This window comes from Pseudophryne corroboree, chromosome 9, assembly GCF_028390025.1.
Source record: "Pseudophryne corroboree isolate aPseCor3 chromosome 9, aPseCor3.hap2, whole genome shotgun sequence".
Classification (NCBI taxonomy): domain Eukaryota; kingdom Metazoa; phylum Chordata; class Amphibia; order Anura; family Myobatrachidae; genus Pseudophryne; species Pseudophryne corroboree.
In genome coordinates, this window is record NC_086452.1 from 375,677,542 (window position 1) to 375,697,247 (window position 19,706).

A 19,706-nucleotide genomic window follows, 5' to 3' on the forward strand; every position below is an offset into this window, starting at 1 on the left:
ACTACTTCCACCAAGCAATTGACTGTCCAACAGTCCTTTGCGAGGAAGATGAAATATCACAGCAGTCATCCTGCTGCAAAGCGGATAACTGAGGCCTTGGCATCCTGGGCGGTGAGAAACGTGGTTCCGGTATCCATCATTACTGCAGAGCCAACTAGAGACTTGTTGGAGGTACTGTGTAACCGGTACCAAATACCATCTAGGTTCCATTTCTCTAGGCAGGCGATACCGAAAATGTACACAGACCTCAGAAAAAGACTCACCAGTGTCCTAAAAAATGCAGTTGTACCCAATGTCCACTTAACCACGGACATGTGGACAAGTGGAACAGGGCAGGCTCAGGACTATATGACTGTGACAGCCCACTGGGTAGATGTATGGACTCCCGCCGCAAGAACAGCAGCGGCGGCACCAGTAGCAGCATCTCGCAAACGCCAACTCTTTCCTAGGCAGGCTACGCTTTGTATCACCGCTTTCCAGAATACGCACACAGCTAAAAACCTCTTACGGCAACTGAGGAAGATCATCGCAGAATGGCTTACCCCAATTGGACTCTCCTGTGGATTTGTGGCATCGGACAACGCCAGCAATATTGTGTGTGCATTAAATCTGGGCAAATTCCAGCACATCCCATGTTTTGCACATACCTTGAATTTGGTGGTGCAGAATTATTTAAAAAACGAGAGGGGCGTGCAAGAGATGCTGTCGGTGGCCAGAAGAATTGCGGGACACTTTCGGCGTACAGGCACCACGTACAGAAGACTGGAGCACCACCAAAAACGCCTGAACCTGCCCTGCCATCATCTGAAGCAAGAAGTGGTAACGAGGTGGAATTCAACCCTCTATATGCTTCAGAGGTTGGAGGAGCAGCAAAAGGCCATTCAAGCCTATACAACTGAGCACGATATAGGAGGTGGAATGCACCTGTCTCAAGCGCAGTGGAGAATGATTTCAACGTTGTGCAAGGTTCTGCAACCTTTTGAACTTGCCACACGTGAAGTCAGTTCAGACACTGCCAGCCTGAGTCAGGTCATTCCCCTCATCAGGCTTTTGCAGAAGAAGCTGGAGACATTGAAGGAGGAGCTAACACAGAGCGATTCCGCTAGGCATGTGGGACTTGTGGATGGAGCCCTTAATTCGCTTAACAAGGATTCACGGGTGGTCAATCTGTTGAAATCAGAGCACTACATTTTGGCCACCGTGCTCGATCCTAGATTTAAAACCTACCTTGGATCTCTCTTTCCGGCAGACACAAGTCTGCTGGGGTTCAAAGAACTGCTGGTGACAAAATTGTCAAGTCAAGCGGAACGCGACCTGTCAACATCTCCTCCTTCACATTCTCCCGCAACTGGGGGTGCGAGGAAAAGGCTCAGAATTCCGAGCCCACCCGCTGGCGGTGATGCAGGGCAGTCTGGAGCGACTGCTGATGCTGACATCTGGTCCGGACTGAAGGACCTGACAACGATTACGGACATGTCGTCTACTGTCACTGCATATGATTCTCTCCCCATTGAAAGAATGGTGGAGGATTATATGAGTGACTGCATCCAAGTAGGCACGTCAGACAGTCCGTACTTATACTGGCAGGAAAAAGAGGCAATTTGGAGGCCCTTGCACAAACTGGCTTTATTCTACCTAAGTTGCCCTCCCACAAGTGTGTACTCCGAAAGAGTGTTTAGTGCCGCCGCTCACCTTGTCAGCAATCGGCGTACGAGGTTACATCCAGAAAATGTGGAGAAGATGATGTTCATTAAAATGAATTATAATCAATTCCTCCGTGGAGACATTGACCAGCAGCAATTGCCTCCACAAAGTACACAGGGAGCTGAGATGGTGGATTCCAGTGGGGACGAATTGATAATCTGTGAAGAGGGGGATGTACACGGTGATATATCGGAGGATGATGATGAGGTTGACATCTTGCCTCTGTAGAGCCAGTTTGTGCAAGGAGAGATTAATTGCTTCTTTTTTGGTGGGGGTCCAAACCAACCCGTCATTTCAGTCACAGTCGTGTGGCAGACCCTGTCACTGAAATGATGGGTTGGTTAAAGTGTGCATGTCCTGTTTATACAACATAAGGGTGGGTGGGAGGGCCCAAGGACAATTCCATCTTGCACCTCTTTTTTCTTTCATTTTTCTTTGCGTCATGTGCTGTTTGGGGGGTGTTTTTTGGAAGGGCCATCCTGCGTGACACTGCAGTGCCACTCCTAGATGGGCCAGGTGTTTGTGTCGGCCACTAGGGTCGCTTAGCTTACTCACACAGCTACCTCATTGCGCCTCTTTTTTTCTTTGCGTCATGTGCTGTTTGGGGAGTGTTTTTTGGAAGGGCCATCCTGCGTGACACTGCAGTGCCACTCCTAGATGGGCCAGGTGTTTGTGTCGGCCACTAGGGTCGCTTAGCTTACTCACACAGCTACCTCATTGCGCCTCTTTTTTTCTTTGCGTCATGTGCTGTTTGGGGAGTGTTTTTTGGAAGGGCCATCTTGCATGACACTGCAGTGCCACTCCTAGATGGGCCAGGTGTTTGTGTCGGCCACTAGGGTCGCTTAGCTTACTCACACAGCTACCTCATTGCGCCTCTTTTTTTCTTTGCGTCATGTGCTGTTTGGGGAGTGTTTTTTGGAAGGGCCATCCTGCGTGACACTGCAGTGCCACTCCTAGATGGGCCAGGTGTTTGTGTCGGCCACTAGGGTCGCTTAGCTTACTCACACAGCTTCCTCATTGCGCCTCTTTTTTTCTTTGCGTCATGTGCTGTTTGGGGGGTGTTTTTTGGAAGGGCCATCCTGCGTGACACTGCAGTGCCACTCCTAGATGGGCCAGGTGTTTGTGTCGGCCACTAGGGTCGCTTAGCTTACTCACACAGCTACCTCATTGCGCCTCTTTTTTTCTTTGCGTCATGTGCTGTTTGGGGAGTGTTTTTTGGAAGGGCCATCCTGCGTGACACTGCAGTGCCACTCCTAGATGGGCCAGGTGTTTGTGTCGGCCACTAGGGTCGCTTAGCTTACTCACACAGCTACCTCATTGCGCCTCTTTTTTTCTTTGCGTCATGTGCTGTTTGGGGAGTGTTTTTTGGAAGGGCCATCCTGCGTGACACTGCAGTGCCACTCCTAGATGGGCCAGGTGTTTGTGTCGGCCACTTGGGTCGCTTAGCTTAGCCATCCAGCGACCTCGGTGCAAATTTTAGGACTAAAAATAATATTGTGAGGTGTGAGGTGTAAATTTTAGGACTAAAAATAATATTGTGAGGTGTGAGGTGTTCAGAATAGACTGAAAATGAGTGGAAATTATGGTTATTGAGGTTAATAATACTTTGGTATCAAAATGACCCCCAAATTCTATGATTTAAGCTGTTTTTTAGGGTTTTTTGAAAAAAACACCCGAATCCAAAACACACCCGAATCCGACAAAAAAAATTCGGTGAGGTTTTGCCAAAACGCGTTCGAACCCAAAACACGGCCGTGGAACCGAACCCAAAACCAAAACACAAAACCCGAAAAATTTCCGGTGCTCATCACTATTCCCTATTGGAGGCGCAGAATCTCCAATAAAGCAGAAGTGGTTCAGCGTGGTTCGTCAAAGACCTTACGGAAGGTTGATACAAATTCAGAATAGTTTGAGAGAATGGGATCTGTTAGGGAGGGGCCTTAAGACTGCACACCTATAGCTGCCAGTAATGTGAGGTGCTACCAACTGAGACTTGTAATTCTACAGAGAAAAGGGGGGGGGGGGGGGGTGTTGTAGGTGCACTATCTCTAGCATTACTGATATCATACAGCTTAGCATATAATAAATAGTGGAGTTTGGTTATGTATTGATCAATGCATGTAGCTGCAGCCCCACGGCAAGGGACTCCACTCTGCTGCAGTACCTAACACTATAGGGGTTCAAACCTAGGGCACACATTAGTGAAGCCCATTTCAGAGCTTGTCCAGTTAGAATGGAAATTATGTAGGCTATCTTGGTTCAAGCAGATGGAAAGTTAGCAGACTGTACTTCAAACTAGATCTCGTACTGATTGAGAAACCTGCGACATTGTTTCAGAGTACCTTCAAATTTACTAAGAGATGGCAAATGCAACCAAGGCAATGGAATTACAGCTTGGGACGCTGTTGCGGGAGCAGATACGGACATTTGGGGTGGTGCCATAGCTGCATGGAGAGAATCAAGGCGATCCAACATGCTCTGTATGAATTGCACAATTTGAGATTGTGTGGCCTCCTGTTTACTCAGACATGACAAAATATCTGTGATGGCATCACCTCCTGAAGCCAGTTCACCCGCCATCCACATTGGGCCAGTGCTTACTGTCATGCTGGACTTGGAGTGAGGATCTGGCGACTGAAGTTTGCCTGAAGAAGCAATCACTTCTGAGTGAAGAAGACGGGGAAGTTGGATATAGGGGCTAATTGGGCTAATTCAGACCTGAATGCTGCTGTGCATTTTTGCACAGTAGCGATCAGGTCTGAACTGCGAATGCACCGAAACATGCCAGACAGCCGACAGCTGATTGACAGGCAGAGGCAGTCGATGGGCGGGAGGGGCCGGGCCGACGGCACTTGGCTGCCGTTCAGGGGGCACATTCCGGGCTACGCAGGCATGCCTGGACCATTGGGGGGGCGGGTCGTGGTGGCTGCGTGACATCACACGCAGCTGCTGCGACCTGGGCAGTGACGAGTAGCTCCCTGCCAGCATGCAGGAGCTGCACTGGTAGGGATCTACTCTTCCAGTACAAAAGCATTGCAGCTGTGCCATGCTTTTGTACTTGTGCGGGGGGTAGTCGGGCCTGACCCGCGGGGTGGACTAGCCCTGTGTTGACCCCTTCCCCCGCATGTCTGAAGACTGATCGTAGATGTGCTAAATTTAGCACATCTGCGATCAGGTCTGAATTAGGCCCATAGTTCCTTCTCATGGGATGAGAGCACCTGAAGAAGAAGTCCTTCAAAATGGAAGAACACTGACAATGACGAACTGCAGACTGTGAGCTGTGGTTTGAAATACGAGACTTGAGAATACTGAAGATAGAGAACTGTGATGCGGAAGATGAACTGTGATCTGTGAACTGTGGCTTGAAAGATGGGGTTGAAGAACACTGAAGATAATGAACTGTGACTTGAAAGAAGAACTGTGGTTTGTGGACTGTGGCTTGAAAGATGAGGCTGAAAAACACAGTGACTGTCTGTGACCAAGGATCCTCGACGGATCAGGGTTCCCGGGAGCGCCCCCCACAGGTGGTAGCAGGTTAGGAGCGGTGCGACTACTGCAACTAGTAAACAAAGACAGAGCAACACTAGAGAGTAACCAAGGTACCGGAGAAACCTGAGAGCACAGAGCTGGAGCTCCCGCACTTAAGTAGTAACCTGAAGCACTGGCACCCATATCATGAACCAGCTCCCATTTATCAGGAGAGACCTCCCTGAATTGGCTGGACACAATAGGGAGTCTGGGCTATTGGCTCAGGACTTTGGTCTCCAACATGGCGGACCCTGTACTGCAGACACACCAAGCAGTATTACTGAACCAGGTCCCCGCTCCTGGCCTCCCGGCAGTTGCCTCTCGTGCAGACGAGCCTGCCGCAGCAGCCCTTCTGCCACTGCGAATTGACCCGCCGCAGCAGCCCTTCACCACCGCGAGCGGACCCGCCACAGCGGCCCAGCATCGCCACTGCCTGCCAGCCGCCTGATCGGCAGTCCCCGCAGCTCCGATCCAGCGGTATCACCCTGAGTACTGACAGTGTAGCTGCGACTTTGAGGGTATCAGAGATCACTGTCTGCACGGCTAAACAGGGCCACTTATGAGTGCTGATTCCTTTAGCCCTGCTATTTTTTTTATAAGAAAAAAGGCTACAATATAGTATTAAATATAATATATAATAAAGTTTATTCAAAATACATTGTAAAAAACAAAATAATTATAATTATGTTTAGTGGCCACCTACAGATGTAGCCATGCTCATCATGGCTGCAGCTAGGAGTGGGTGTGACTCGTTTGCCATGATGCATGCACACGCCAGCGTGCATGTCCATCTTAGTCGCACCCATAGCCTGTAACATCACATTTAGCGCCAAAAGTACCAGCCTGGCACAGGTGTGACTAGGCACGCCAGGAGTGCCTGTGCAGTCGCTTCGCAGCAATGATGACCATGGCTACAACTGTATGGGCTGTACCTGGTAGACATGATAGCAGTGTCAGCCACCAGTAAACTAGTGGCTGCTGCTAGGCTGCAGGAATACTGTAGGTATCTGGCACAGTGATCACACAGAAAAGTATCACACTTCTGAAAAGATGACTCCACAAAAAGAGCAGTGCTACTTTTGTTAATGAGGCATGATGATTGTCTCCAAAGTGTTCACTGGGCTCTCAGTGAGTTCAAAACTTAATTATATAGACCTCACCGAGAGAACTACTGTATTTGCCTTTTTTTTTTAGAGCTACATGTTGGTATATGGATTACACTCCTGCGCTATCTCCATGATGTTCCTTTACTGAAGTAGTAGTCAATTACCGAGACAACAACAAATATGTCGTCAGCTCCTGTGCTGCGCTATCTTGACACCGTGTTTGAGTGGCACAGTACTACACTACTATACTAGTACTTAGCTCTGTGTACATACATGACCGGACGGTACGCTTTATGCTCCGCTCCATCTCCACTGCCTACTGGGGTTACTGTGAGTATGGCTGTACAATCTGTACACTATGATTAAACCCAAGCTCCTGATTAAAGGGCCTGATTCTGAGATGTACGTTAGCCCAATGGTTTACATACATCTCTAATGGCAGAGCACCTGCGTATGCGCAGAATGGGTCCTGCATGGTCATATGCAGTGCCCCCTCTTTGGGACTGGGTGGAGCTGGCAGTGTTTCCAAAAATGGGGGCACATTGCCCTTATTCTCTGGGAGTGGCAAAGGTATGGTCTGTATCTTCGTATGCAAATTTCCTGGCCTCAGCAACGTGAACAGCCCGCCCATCCTGCAGTACATGAGGGCTACTCATATGGCTGATGTTCATGCAAGTTATCCGATGTTTTGACTTCGGAAGCAGTGGATCATACAATCGTGCAGGAGGTGTCTATTTACTCAAGATGCTTCTTGCTGTTATTACCACCTGTGTATGGGCCTATTTCAGACCTGATGGCAGCAGGTAACGGGCAAAACCACGTGCACTGCAGGGGAGGTAGATATAACATGTGCAGAGAGAGTTAGATTTGGGTGGGGTGTGTTCAAACTGAAATCTAAATTGCACTGGAAAAATAAAGCAGCCAGTATTTACCCTACACAGAAACAAAATAACCCGCCCAAATATAACTCTCTGCACATGTTATATCTACCCCATCTGCAGTGCACATGGTTTTGCCCATTAGAGAAAGATTTTGCTGCTGCGGTTAGGTCTGAATTAGGCATTGTATCACATAATAGGGCACACATATCAACACTACACTAGCAGATTTTAAGATTTTAGGGAACTCATGCAAACTTATTGCAGGATTTAATGACAGTTATAGATTCCCACAGATTATTGTAAATCATAACTTGATTTGGATATATTCATAAAGGTGAATGTCCCAGCACAAACAATTTATTTATAATTTGAACACGACTGGCAAGCACTATTGCCCAGGCGCAGAGTTGTAGAGCAAACAGTTGTATTTGCTCCCACACGTGTACACAGATATACAGCATTATATGCATCATGCGGTGTGCCTGCCCCGTATCCAGTAGCAGATCTTGCCACGGGCAAGCAGGACTTTTGCTCGGGGCGGCAAGATCCGCTGCTGCTATGCCCCCCGCTGCCCGCACTGTCCCGCTGTCGCTGCCCGCTGTGAAGGGAACTAGACGCGTAGTGTCTAGTTTCCCTTCGTGGAGAGGACCTTTACTGTGCGGTGCGCGATGACGTCATCGCGCACTGCACAGCAAAGGTCCTCTCCACTAAGGGAACTAGACGCTACGCGTCTAGTTTCCCTTCGTGGAGAGGACCTTTGCTGTGCGGTGCGCCAGCGGCACTACTACTGTACAGGGGGCGTAACTGCAATTAGCAGTTCGATACTGCTAATTCTCCAGCATGGAAAACTTGCACCAAGCTATACTAAGTACAAGATACACTTGGAAACATGTGTATTTATGCTTATATCAAACTCTGTATAGCCCGCAGATGAATTGACACGCCTACACTGAACTTTACACGTGTGATTTCCCCAGTACAGCCCAGTTACGCCTCTGGACATGTGATTGAAATGTGTACGGCTCATCTTCATCTTCAATAGTCATGTACTCATTTCTGGAGCATGTGCTATATATTAATATCCCTTTGATCATCCACAGTAATCTAAATGGGATTGGTTGCATAATCAATATGAAGCTAGATTACACGGTGCACGTTTATCTCTGGATCTTGGGCCTATTATTGTTAAAGATACACCCGAAAAGTCATAAACTGATCTTCTTGTGTGTCCGATATTACATTTTAGAAATACAGTACTAGTATCATATATAAGTTTGGCTAAAATGAAATTAATGTTTTAAATATTGTAACCTACTGTATATCAGTTCAGTTTTCATTTTTTTTATTTTTTATTTTGTTATTTTATTTCAAAAGAAAATAAAAGGATTTGTGGTGACTTTCACCCATGAAAAGAAAGAAATTTGACTATAAAGTCCAGATATTGCTTATTCATTATTTTTAAGTTGTCAAAGATACTTTTATCATGAGAAGTAACGCTTTAAAGCAAATGACCACTAACATCACAGGATTCTACTCCCCAAACTGCCCACCAAAGATCTGAGGGTCTGTTTCTGAAGACTGCATGAGGACTTGCTAACAAAATGGTATTATACTGCGCATTTCAGGATAGACAAAGCAGACAATTTGCACTACAAACACCTGGGATTTCAGGCATTCACTTGACACAATGAAAGAAATTGCAGTAATATATGGATATCAATTGTGTTACAGTATATCCTAAATGATTTGCATAAACTGAAGGTTAGAAACAGATACTGAGTTTAACTTTTGAGATGGAATAGTAGATCTTCTAAATATCAATAATAAGTCTGTTTGTATGTATCTCATATGAGTCAACATTTAGATAGTTAAAGATATCTATCATACAGTATGTGGCCAGAAGTAATGACGACCAAGTTGGCTGGAGGTGTGGGCTCCCAGCCAAACGAGAACTTTTTTTTTAAAGCGGCAATCATGTACAAGGCAAAACAATGCCTTGTAAATGATTGCCGCTTTTAAAAAATGTCTGAGTCCGGCAAGAACCCGGCGTCATTACATCCGTCCCAAGGTTTTTGTTTTATTTAATTAAGCACAGTGATGCCTGACATGATGCGTGGAGCGCTCAGTTCTACCAGTATTCTGTCTCTTGCCTATTTACCAGCTTATCATCCCACACATCAGCAGTACCAGTATTCAGTGAGTGCACCCATACATTTTCATGTTGTTGCAATAGTGATGTGAAAAAACGCATATTTTTTTAACAAAAGTGTGTAGCAAAATTCATAGTGCGGATTGGTTGTAAAGTCTGCTGCTAAACATGGTTATCTGCTACAATTTGAGGACAAGTGTATGAGGATACATCTGTATGTGACAATGTTAGAAAATGTCAGAAGAGGTGCATTTAGTACAGTTCACATGGGCTTTTAAACATACTCAGACGTGTTCTAATTAGAGATGAGCGGCGGACCGAGCCCACCCGAACTTCCAGGATACACGGGGATCCCTGCCTCGGATCCCAATACGAGGCAAAACCTAATCTTCCCGCTGATGGATCTCACAGGTTTTGAATTTGGGTGCCAAATTTCAAAGTCCCATTTAAATCAATGGGCTGGCCACTGATTGGCTGAAAGAGCTGTTCTCACGGCTCTCATCCAATAGGCTCCCTGTATTTTCGTTCACCCAGAGGCTTTGCTGTATCCACGCAGAGACTGCTGCTGTGCTGACTAAGAGAGTGCCGTTTACACTGCAGTGTTTGGATCATCATCATCCTCATAGACACCACCAAGGGAATTTACCATCCAGGGGACCCTCCTGCCAGCTGTCACAGTAAGTGCACTATTGGTGTATCCAACTGCACCGTAACCTGCACTGTATCCAACCCATCCTACCTGCACTGTAACCCACACTGTATCCGACTTGCAGTTTAACCCGCACTGTATCCAACCCACTCTGTATCCAGCTGGCACTGTATATGAACTGCACTGTAACCCCCTCTGTATCCGGCCTGCACTGTAATCTGCACTGTATCTGATCCACACTGTATCCAATCGCACTGTATCCGACCCACACTGTCTCCAATTCGCACTGTATACGGCCGGCACTGTAACCCACATTGTATCCGACCTACAATGTAATCAGCATTGTATCCAACCCACCCTGTAACCTGCACTGTATCTGACCCACACTATATCCTAGCTACATCCGACCTGCACTGCATCCAACTTGCACTGTATCCGAACTGCACTGTATCCAACTTGCACTGTATCCGAACTGCACTGTATCCAACTTGCACTGTATCCGAACTGCACTGTAACTAGCACTGTAACCGACCCGCACTGTATCCAACCGCCACTGTAACCCGCACTGTATCCAACTAGCACTGAAACCTGCACTGTATCCAACCTGCACTGGTTGTCCTGCACTGTAGCCCACTCAATATTTAACTGTGTATCCCAAAGTATCCCACAGATACAGAACGCTGTTTTTATGGGGAAATTTGGGGGAGCTGTTTAACAAAAAGACTGATTGATCGGGGCTTTACATGAGCACAGAGTGCCAGTCATCAGTGGCCCAGGGCCTCCAGGAGGGATTAGGCACTGAGAATAGGCATGTGCACTTGTGTAGGGGGCAGCTACATCTGCTGTTGCTATCTCACACATGAATTAGGGATTATTTTCTTTGCTGTTTGTTACCCACTACTACTTTTGAGCAATGATATTCTAGACATGATTCTTGGTAAATTTCTGTGTTGTATTGTTTTTTTATTGAAAGTACTTAGCGAGTTGGTTCAATTACTGTAGTTACTTATTGCTAATACATTACTAATTTGCAAAACATTTCTAAACAGTAATAAACTGCCGTGTATTTGTGCCGCTGCTCTGTTGCTTAGTTTAGCCAGACGGCTTTTGGCCTATGTTGGTGAACAATATTGTGAGCTGTGATTTCAGCTCATTTTATAATTTAAAAAAAACCCACAGAATTAATACAGATCCAAAACCAAATCACTGGTGTCAGAACAACTCTCTAGTTCTAATTAGAGATGAGCGGGTTCGGTTTTACTCCGTTTTACTCGGATTTACTCGGTTCTCAAAACAGCATCTTATTGGCTCACGGATGTCACGTGTTTTGGATAGCCAACTGAAAAAAATCTGGATAAAACCGAACTGGCGTTAATTCTGGCGTTAAATCCGAACCTGCTCATCTGTAGTTTTAATGTAATGCTTGTAGTATAACAATGTTGCTTCCTAAACTCTTCTCCTGGCATGAAAAGTGGCAGCAAACATTGTCTTTCCCACAATAATCTTTTAAACCATAATTTGGACTGGGATTTGAAAACTAAGTCTGACGGGACTCGGAATTGTAACCTAAAAGCAAGCTGAGTAAATGTGTATGCATTCTACCTAGCATGGTCTGGAAGGACTGTTTTAGCTTAGTTCTTCCCTAATTTACAATATATGTGGCACGTTGATGTGGAACGGTATCCGTTTGGATGGTCGACCATGTTATGTCGACACTGACATGGTCGACATGGACGCATGGTCGGCACATGAAAGGTCGACACATGAAAAGGTCGACATGAGGTTTTTCACATTTTTTTTCTTTTGGGGAACTTTTCTATACTTTACAATCCACGTGGACTACGATTGGGAATGGTAATCTGTGCCGAGCGCAGCGAGGCACCTTGCCCAAAGCAAGGTGAGCGAAGCGAGCACAGCGAGGGGACGCGGTGCACTAATTGGGGTTCCCCGTCACTTTACGCAGAAAACAACACCAACAAAGTAAAAAAACTCACGCCGACTTTTCATGTGTCGACCTTTCATGCGTCAACCATTTTCATGTGTCGACCATTTGTCCATGTCGACCATGCCAATGTCGACCAATAATGGTCGACCTAATGACTGTCGACCATAACATGGTCGACCATTCATACCGGAACCATGTGCAACTAGCAGTCAGGGGGTCACGTGCAGCCCCCAGCTCTTTCCTATTAGTTTACATATTTATTTGTTATAACTTATGAAACTTTTTTTTAAAAATCTGCTGATATGTTATTTTATGTTATTGTATTACAGACAGGTGTCTTTCTCATTGATGAAATGTAATAATGTAACTTACTACAGGACGGTTATCCATTTTCTACGTAATATTTTGGTCCTGTAGTGATGTCATGACGTGGCCGGCGTCATAGTGTAACTGGTGTCCACGGCCAATCACAGTCAGGTGGGGGAGTGGTCCCACCCCAAACCAACCCCCCCACCCCCCAAATGCTGAACCCACCGCAGACTCTGGGACCCCACCACCGACACACTGGACTCCTTCGTTGCCCAGTGGTCCCCCTCTGAGGTCTTGAAGTCAGCTGGCGGTTGCTTCTGTGCATGCGCCGCCGGCTGACCTCTCGGAAGGCCACAGTGGCTGATTGGGAGGTCAGGCGGGCGGAGCCAGCATCGGGTGCAGGCAGAAAGCAGGGAAGCATTGAGCTTCTCTGCAATTACCGCACCACAGTTAAGGTTACGCCATCCTGAGATGGTGAACCTGAACTTCTTGGAGAAGTGGAAAGCTGAGCTTTCTGTTCCTTCATGAATCGCACTCACCATACTAAAGTATGGTGATGCGATTCAAACATGGAGCTGGGGTGCAGCTGGAGAAGTCAAAGGACTGTTAAGGCTGTTAGGCACTTCTTGATACAAGGGACACTTAGGCCTTAATAATTTCAAGGTCATGAGGAAGAACTCAAATATGCAGATACAGATAAGCTTTGGATGAAAACTGAATAATTCTACCATCTGTCAGTTGTGCAGTTGACTGCCAGATTTATATGCCTCTAGAATCCAGAGGAATGGAAGCAGAATAATGTTGGTCATAGGCTGAACTGAGCAGTGTCTGTAGGGACCACCGGGGAATGTAGTGGTAAGAGCCCAAGCCAAGGGGTATGTCCAGCCATCAGAAGCTAACCATAAGAGAGGACATAGAGGGTCATTCCGAGTTGATCGCTCGCTAGCTAGTTTTAGCAGACATGCAAACGCTATGCCGCCGCCCACTGGGGAGTGTATTTTAGCTTAGCAGAAGTTCGAACACATGTGCAGTTGAGCTCTGCAAAAACAGTTTGTGCAGTTTGAGTAGCTCTGAACCTACTCAGTGCTTGCGATCACTTCAGCCTATTCGTGTCCGGACTTGACGTCATACACCCACCCAGCTAACGCCCAGCCACGCCAGTGTTATTTCAGACACGCCTGCGTTTTTGCAAACACTCCCTGAAAACGGTCAGTTGACACCCAGAAATGCCCCCTCCCTGTCAATCTTCTTGCGGCCATCAGTGCGACTTAAAACTGCGCTAGAACCTGTGCAAAACAACAACGGGCTTTGTACCCGTACGATGCACGTGCGCATTGTGGTGCATACGCATGCACAGAAAAGCCATTTTTTAGCCTGATCGCTGCGCTGTGAACAACTGCAGCTGGCGATCAATTCGGAATGACCCCCCTGGTCAGCCTACAAAGAACAGCATCCCTTTATAAGGTAGTGAAAATGGGTCCAGGACTGCCCACTTTGATTGGCAAGAGAGATAATCTTGGTGTATTTTCCATAGAAGTAAACCAAGCTTTCAAGTTCATCCTTGATCCTGCTCCACCAAGTTGCTGACCATCTTGTAAATAACAATGTATACTTTGAGTAAACAGTCTAAAACCTAACCCTTAGAGGAAGGGGTGGGCCCTCAGTCAACAAGGCACTAGAGATGTGCACTTGAAATTTTTCGGGTTTTGTGTTTTGGTTTTGGGTTCGGTTCCGCGGCCGTGTTTTGGGTTCGACCGCGTTTTGGCAAAACCTCACCGAATTTTTTTTGTCGGATTCGGGTGTGTTTTGGATTCGGGTGTTTTTTTTAAAAAACACTAAAAAACAGCTTAAATCATAGAATTTGGGGGTCATTATTAACCTCAAAAACCATAATTTCCACTCATTTTCAGTCTATTCTGAATACCTCACACCTCACAATATTATTTTTAGTCCTAAAATTTGCACCTAGGTCGCTGGATGACTAAGCTAAGCGACCCTAGTGGCCGACACAAACACCGTGCCCATCTAGGAGTGGCACTGCAGTGTCACGCAGGATGGCCCTTCCAAAAAACACTCCCCAAACAGCACATGACGCAAAGAAAAAAAGAGGCGCAATGAGGTAGCTGTGTGAGTAAGATAAGCGACCCTAGTGGCGGACACAAACACCGGGCCCATCTAGGAGTGGCACTGCAGTGTCACACAGGATGGCCCTTCCAAAAAAACCTCCCCAAACAGCACATGACGCAAAGAAAAAAAGAGGCGCAATGAGGTAGCTGTGTGAGTAAGATAAGCGACCCTAGTGGCCGACACAAACACCGGGCCCATCTAGGAGTGGCACTGCAGTGTCACGCAGGATGGCCCTTCCAAAAAACCCTCCCCAAACAGCACATGACGCAAAGAAAAAAAGAGGCGCAATGAGGCATCTGTGTGAGTAAGATAAGCGACCCTAGTGGCCGACACAAACACCGTGCCCATCTAGGAGTGGCACTGCAGTGTCACGCAGGATGGCCCTTCCAAAAAACCCTCCCCAAACAGCACATGACGCAAAGAAAAAAAGAGGCGCAATGAGGTAGCTGTGTGAGTAAGATAAGCGACCCTAGTGGCCGACACAAACACCGGGCCCATCTAGGAGTGGCACTGCAGTGTCACGCAGGATGGCCCTTCCAAAAAACCCTCCCCAAACAGCACATGACGCAAAGAAAAAAAGAGGCGCAATGAGGTAGCTGTGTGAGTAAGATAAGCGACCCTAGTGGCCGACACAAACACCGGGCCCATCTAGGAGTGGCACTGCAGTGTCACGCAGGATGGCCCTTCCAAAAAACCCTCCCCAAACAGCACATGACGCAAAGAAAAAAAGAGGCGCAATGAGGTAGCTGTGTGAGTAAGATAAGCGACCCTAGTGGCCGACACAAACACCGGGCCCATCTAGGAGTGGCACTGCAGTGTCACGCAGGATGGCCCTTCCAAAAAACATTCCACAAACAGCACATGACGCAAAGAAAAATTAAAGAAAAAAGAGGTGCAAGATGGAATTGTCCTTGGGCCCTCCCACCCACCCTTATGTTGTATAAACAGGACATGCACACTTTAACCAACCCATCATTTCAGTGACAGGGTCTGCCACACGACTGTGACTGAAATGACGGGTTGGTTTGGACCCCCACCAAAAAAGAAGCAATTAATCTCTCCTTGCACAAACTGGCTCTACAGAGGCAAGATGTCCACCTCATCATCATCCTCCGATATATCACCGTGTACATCCCCCTCCTCACAGATTATCAATTCGTCCCCACTGGAATCCACCATCTCAGCTCCCTGTGTACTTTGTGGAGGCAATTGCTGCTGGTCAATGTCTCCACGGAGGAATTGATTATAATTCATTTTAATGAACATCATCTTCTCCACATTTTCTGGATGTAACCTCGTACGCCGATTGCTGACAAGGTGAGCGGCGGCACTAAACACTCTTTCGGAGTACACACTTGTGGGAGGGCAACTTAGGTAGAATAAAGCCAGTTTGTGCAAGGGCCTCCAAATTGCCTCTTTTTCCTGCCAGTATAAGTACGGACTGTGTGACGTGCCTACTTGGATGCGGTCACTCATATAATCCTCCACCATTCTTTCAATGGTGAGAGAATCATATGCAGTGACAGTAGACGACATGTCCGTAATCGTTGTCAGGTCCTTCAGTCCGGACCAGATGTCAGCATCAGCAGTCGCTCCAGACTGCCCTGCATCACCGCCAGCGGGTGGGCTCGGAATTCTGAGCCTTTTCCTCGCACCCCCAGTTGCGGGAGAATGTGAAGGAGGAGATGTTGACAGGTCGCGTTCCGCTTGACTTGACAATTTTCTCACCAGCAGGTCTTTCAACCCCAGCAGACTTGTGTCTGCCGGAAAGAGAGATCCAAGGTAGGCTTTAAATCTAGGATCGAGCACGGTGGCCAAAATGTAGTGCTCTGATTTCAACAGATTGACCACCCGTGAATCCTTGTTAAGCGAATTAAGGGCTCCATCCACAAGTCCCACATGCCTAGCGGAATCGCTCCGTGTTAGCTCCTCCTTCAATGTCTCCAGCTTCTTCTGCAAAAGCCTGATGAGGGGAATGACCTGACTCAGGCTGGCAGTGTCTGAACTGACTTCACGTGTGGCAAGTTCAAAGGGCATCAGAACCTTGCACAACGTTGAAATCATTCTCCACTGCGCTTGAGACAGGTGCATTCCACCTCCTATATCGTGCTCAATTGTATAGGCTTGAATGGCCTTTTGCTGCTCCTCCAACCTCTGAAGCATATAGAGGGTTGAATTCCACCTCGTTACCACTTCTTGCTTCAGATGATGACAGGGCAGGTTCAGTAGTTTTTGGTGGTGCTCCAGTCTTCTGTACGTGGTGCCTGTACGACGAAAGTGTCCCGCAATTCTTCTGGCCACCGACAGCATCTCTTGCACGCCCCTGTCGTTTTTTAAAAAATTCTGCACCACCAAATTCAAGGTATGTGCAAAACATGGGACGTGCTGGAATTTGCCCATATTTAATGCACACACAATATTGCTGGCGTTGTCCGATGCCACAAATCCACAGGAGAGTCCAATTGGGGTAAGCCATTCCGCGATGATCTTCCTCAGTTGCCGTAAGAGGTTTTCAGCTGTGTGCGTATTCTGGAAAGCGGTGATACAAAGCGTAGCCTGCCTAGGAAAGAGTTGGCGTTTGCGAGATGCTGCTACTGGTGCCGCCGCTGCTGTTCTTGCGGCGGGAGTCCATACATCTACCCAGTGGGCTGTCACAGTCATATAGTCCTGACCCTGCCCTGCTCCACTTGTCCACATGTCCGTGGTTAAGTGGACATTGGGTACAGCTGCATTTTTTAGGACACTGGTGAGTCTTTTTCTGAGGTCTGTGTACATTTTCGGTATCGCCTGCCTAGAGAAGTGGAACCTAGATGGTATTTGGTAACGGGGGCACACTACCTCAAGAAATTGTGTAGTTCCCTGTGAACTAACGGCGGATACCGGACGCACGTCTAACACCAACATAGTTGTCAAGGCCTCAGTTATCCGCTTTGCAGCAGGATGACTGCTGTGATATTTCATCTTCCTCGCAAAGGACTGTTGGACAGTCAATTGCTTACTGGAAGTAGTACAAGTGGTCTTCCGACTTCCCCTCTGGGATGACCATCGACTCCCAGCAGCAACAACAGCAGCGCCAGCAGCAGTAGGCGTTACACGCAAGGATGCATCGGAGGAATCCCAGGCAGGAGAGGAATCGTCAGAATTGCCAGTGACATGGCCTGCAGGACTATTGTCATTCCTGGGGAAGGAGGAAATTGACACTGAGGGAGTTGGTGGGGTGGTTTGCGTGAGCTTGGTTACAAGAGGAAGGGATTTACTGGTCAGTGGACTGCTTCCGCTGTCACCCAAAGTTTTTGAACTTGTCACTGACTTATTATGAATGCGCTGCAGGTGACGTATAAGGGAGGATGTTCCGAGGTGGTTAACGTCCTTACCCCTACTTATTACAGCTTGACAAAGGCAACACACGGCTTGACACCTGTTGTCCGCTTTTCTGTTGAAATACCTCCACACTGAAGAGCTGATTTTTTTGGTATTTTCACCAGGCATGTCAACGGCCATATTCCTCCCACGGACAACAGGTGTCTCCCCGGGTGCCTGACTTAAACAAACCACCTCACCATCAGAATCCTCCTGGTCAATTTCCTCCCCAGCGCCAGCAACACCCATATCCTCCTCATCCTGGTGTACTTCAACACTGACATCTTCAATCTGACTATCAGGAACTGGACTGCGGGTGCTCCTTCCAGCACTTGCAGGGGGCGTGCAAATGGTGGAAGGCGCATGCTCTTCACGTCCAGTGTTGGGAAGGTCAGGCATCGCAACCGACACAATTGGACTCTCCTTGTGGATTTGGGATTTCGAAGAACGCACAGTTCTTTGCGGTGCTTTTGCCAGCTTGAGTCTTTTCAGTTTTCTAGCGAGAGGCTGAGTGCTTCCATCCTCATGTGAAGCTGAACCACTAGCCATGAACATAGGCCAGGGCCTCAGCCGTTCCTTGTCACTCCGTGTGGTAAATGGCATATTGGCAAGTTTACGCTTCTCCTCCGACAATTTTATTTTAGGTTTTGGAGTCCTTTTTTTACTGATATTTGGTGTTTTGGATTTGACATGCTCTGTACTATGACATTGGGCATCGGCCTTGGCAGACGACGTTGCTGGCATTTCATCGTCTCGGCCATGACTAGTGGCAGCAGCTTCAGCACGAGGTGGAAGTGGATCTTGATCTTTCCCTAATTTTGGAACCTCAACATTTTTGTTCTCCATATTTTAATAGGCACAACTAAAAGGCACCTCAGGTAAACAATGGAGATGGATGGATACTAGTATACTTATGGATGGACTGCCGAGTGCCGACACAGAGGTAGCTACAGCCGTGGACTACCGTACTGTGTCTGCTGCTAATATAGACTGGATGATAATGAGATGAAATCAATATATATATATGTATGTATATATAATATCACTAGTACTGCAGCCGGACAGGTAGATAATATATTTATTAGGTAATGATGACTGATGACGGACCTGCTGGACACTGTCAGCTCAGCAGCACCGCAGACTACTACAGTAAGCTACTATACTATAGTAGTATGTACAAAGAAGAAAGAAAAAAAAAACCACGGGTAGGTGGTATACAATTATGGATGGACTGCCGAGTGCCGACACAGAGGTAGCTACAGCCGTGGACTACCGTACTGTGTCTGCTGCTAATATAGACTGGATGATAATGAGATGAAATCAATATATATATATGTATGTATATATAATATCACTAGTACTGCAGCCGGACAGGTAGATAATATATTTATTAGGTAATGATGACTGATGACGGACCTGCTGGACACTGTCAGCTCAGCAGCACCGCAGACTGCTACAGTAAGCTACTATACTATAGTAGTATGTACAAAGAAGAAAGAAAAAAAAAAACCACGGCTAGGTGGTATACAATTATGGATGGACTGCCGAGTGCCGACACAGAGGTAGCTACAGCCGTGGACTAACGTACTGTGTCTGCTGCTAATATAGACTGGATGATTGATAATGAGATGAAATCAATATATATATGTATGTATATATAATATCACTAGTACTGCAGCCGGACAGGTAGATAATATATTTATTAGGTAATGATGACTGATGACGGACCTGCTGGACACTGTCAGCTCAGCAGCACCGCAGACTGCTACAGTAAGCTACTATACTATAGTAGTATGTACAAAGAAGAAAGAAAAAAAAAACCACGGGTAGGTGGTATACAATTATGGATGGACTGCCGAGTGCCGACACAGAGGTAGCTACAGCCGTGGACTACCGTACTGTGTCTGCTGCTAATATAGACTGGATGATAATGAGATGAAATCAATAT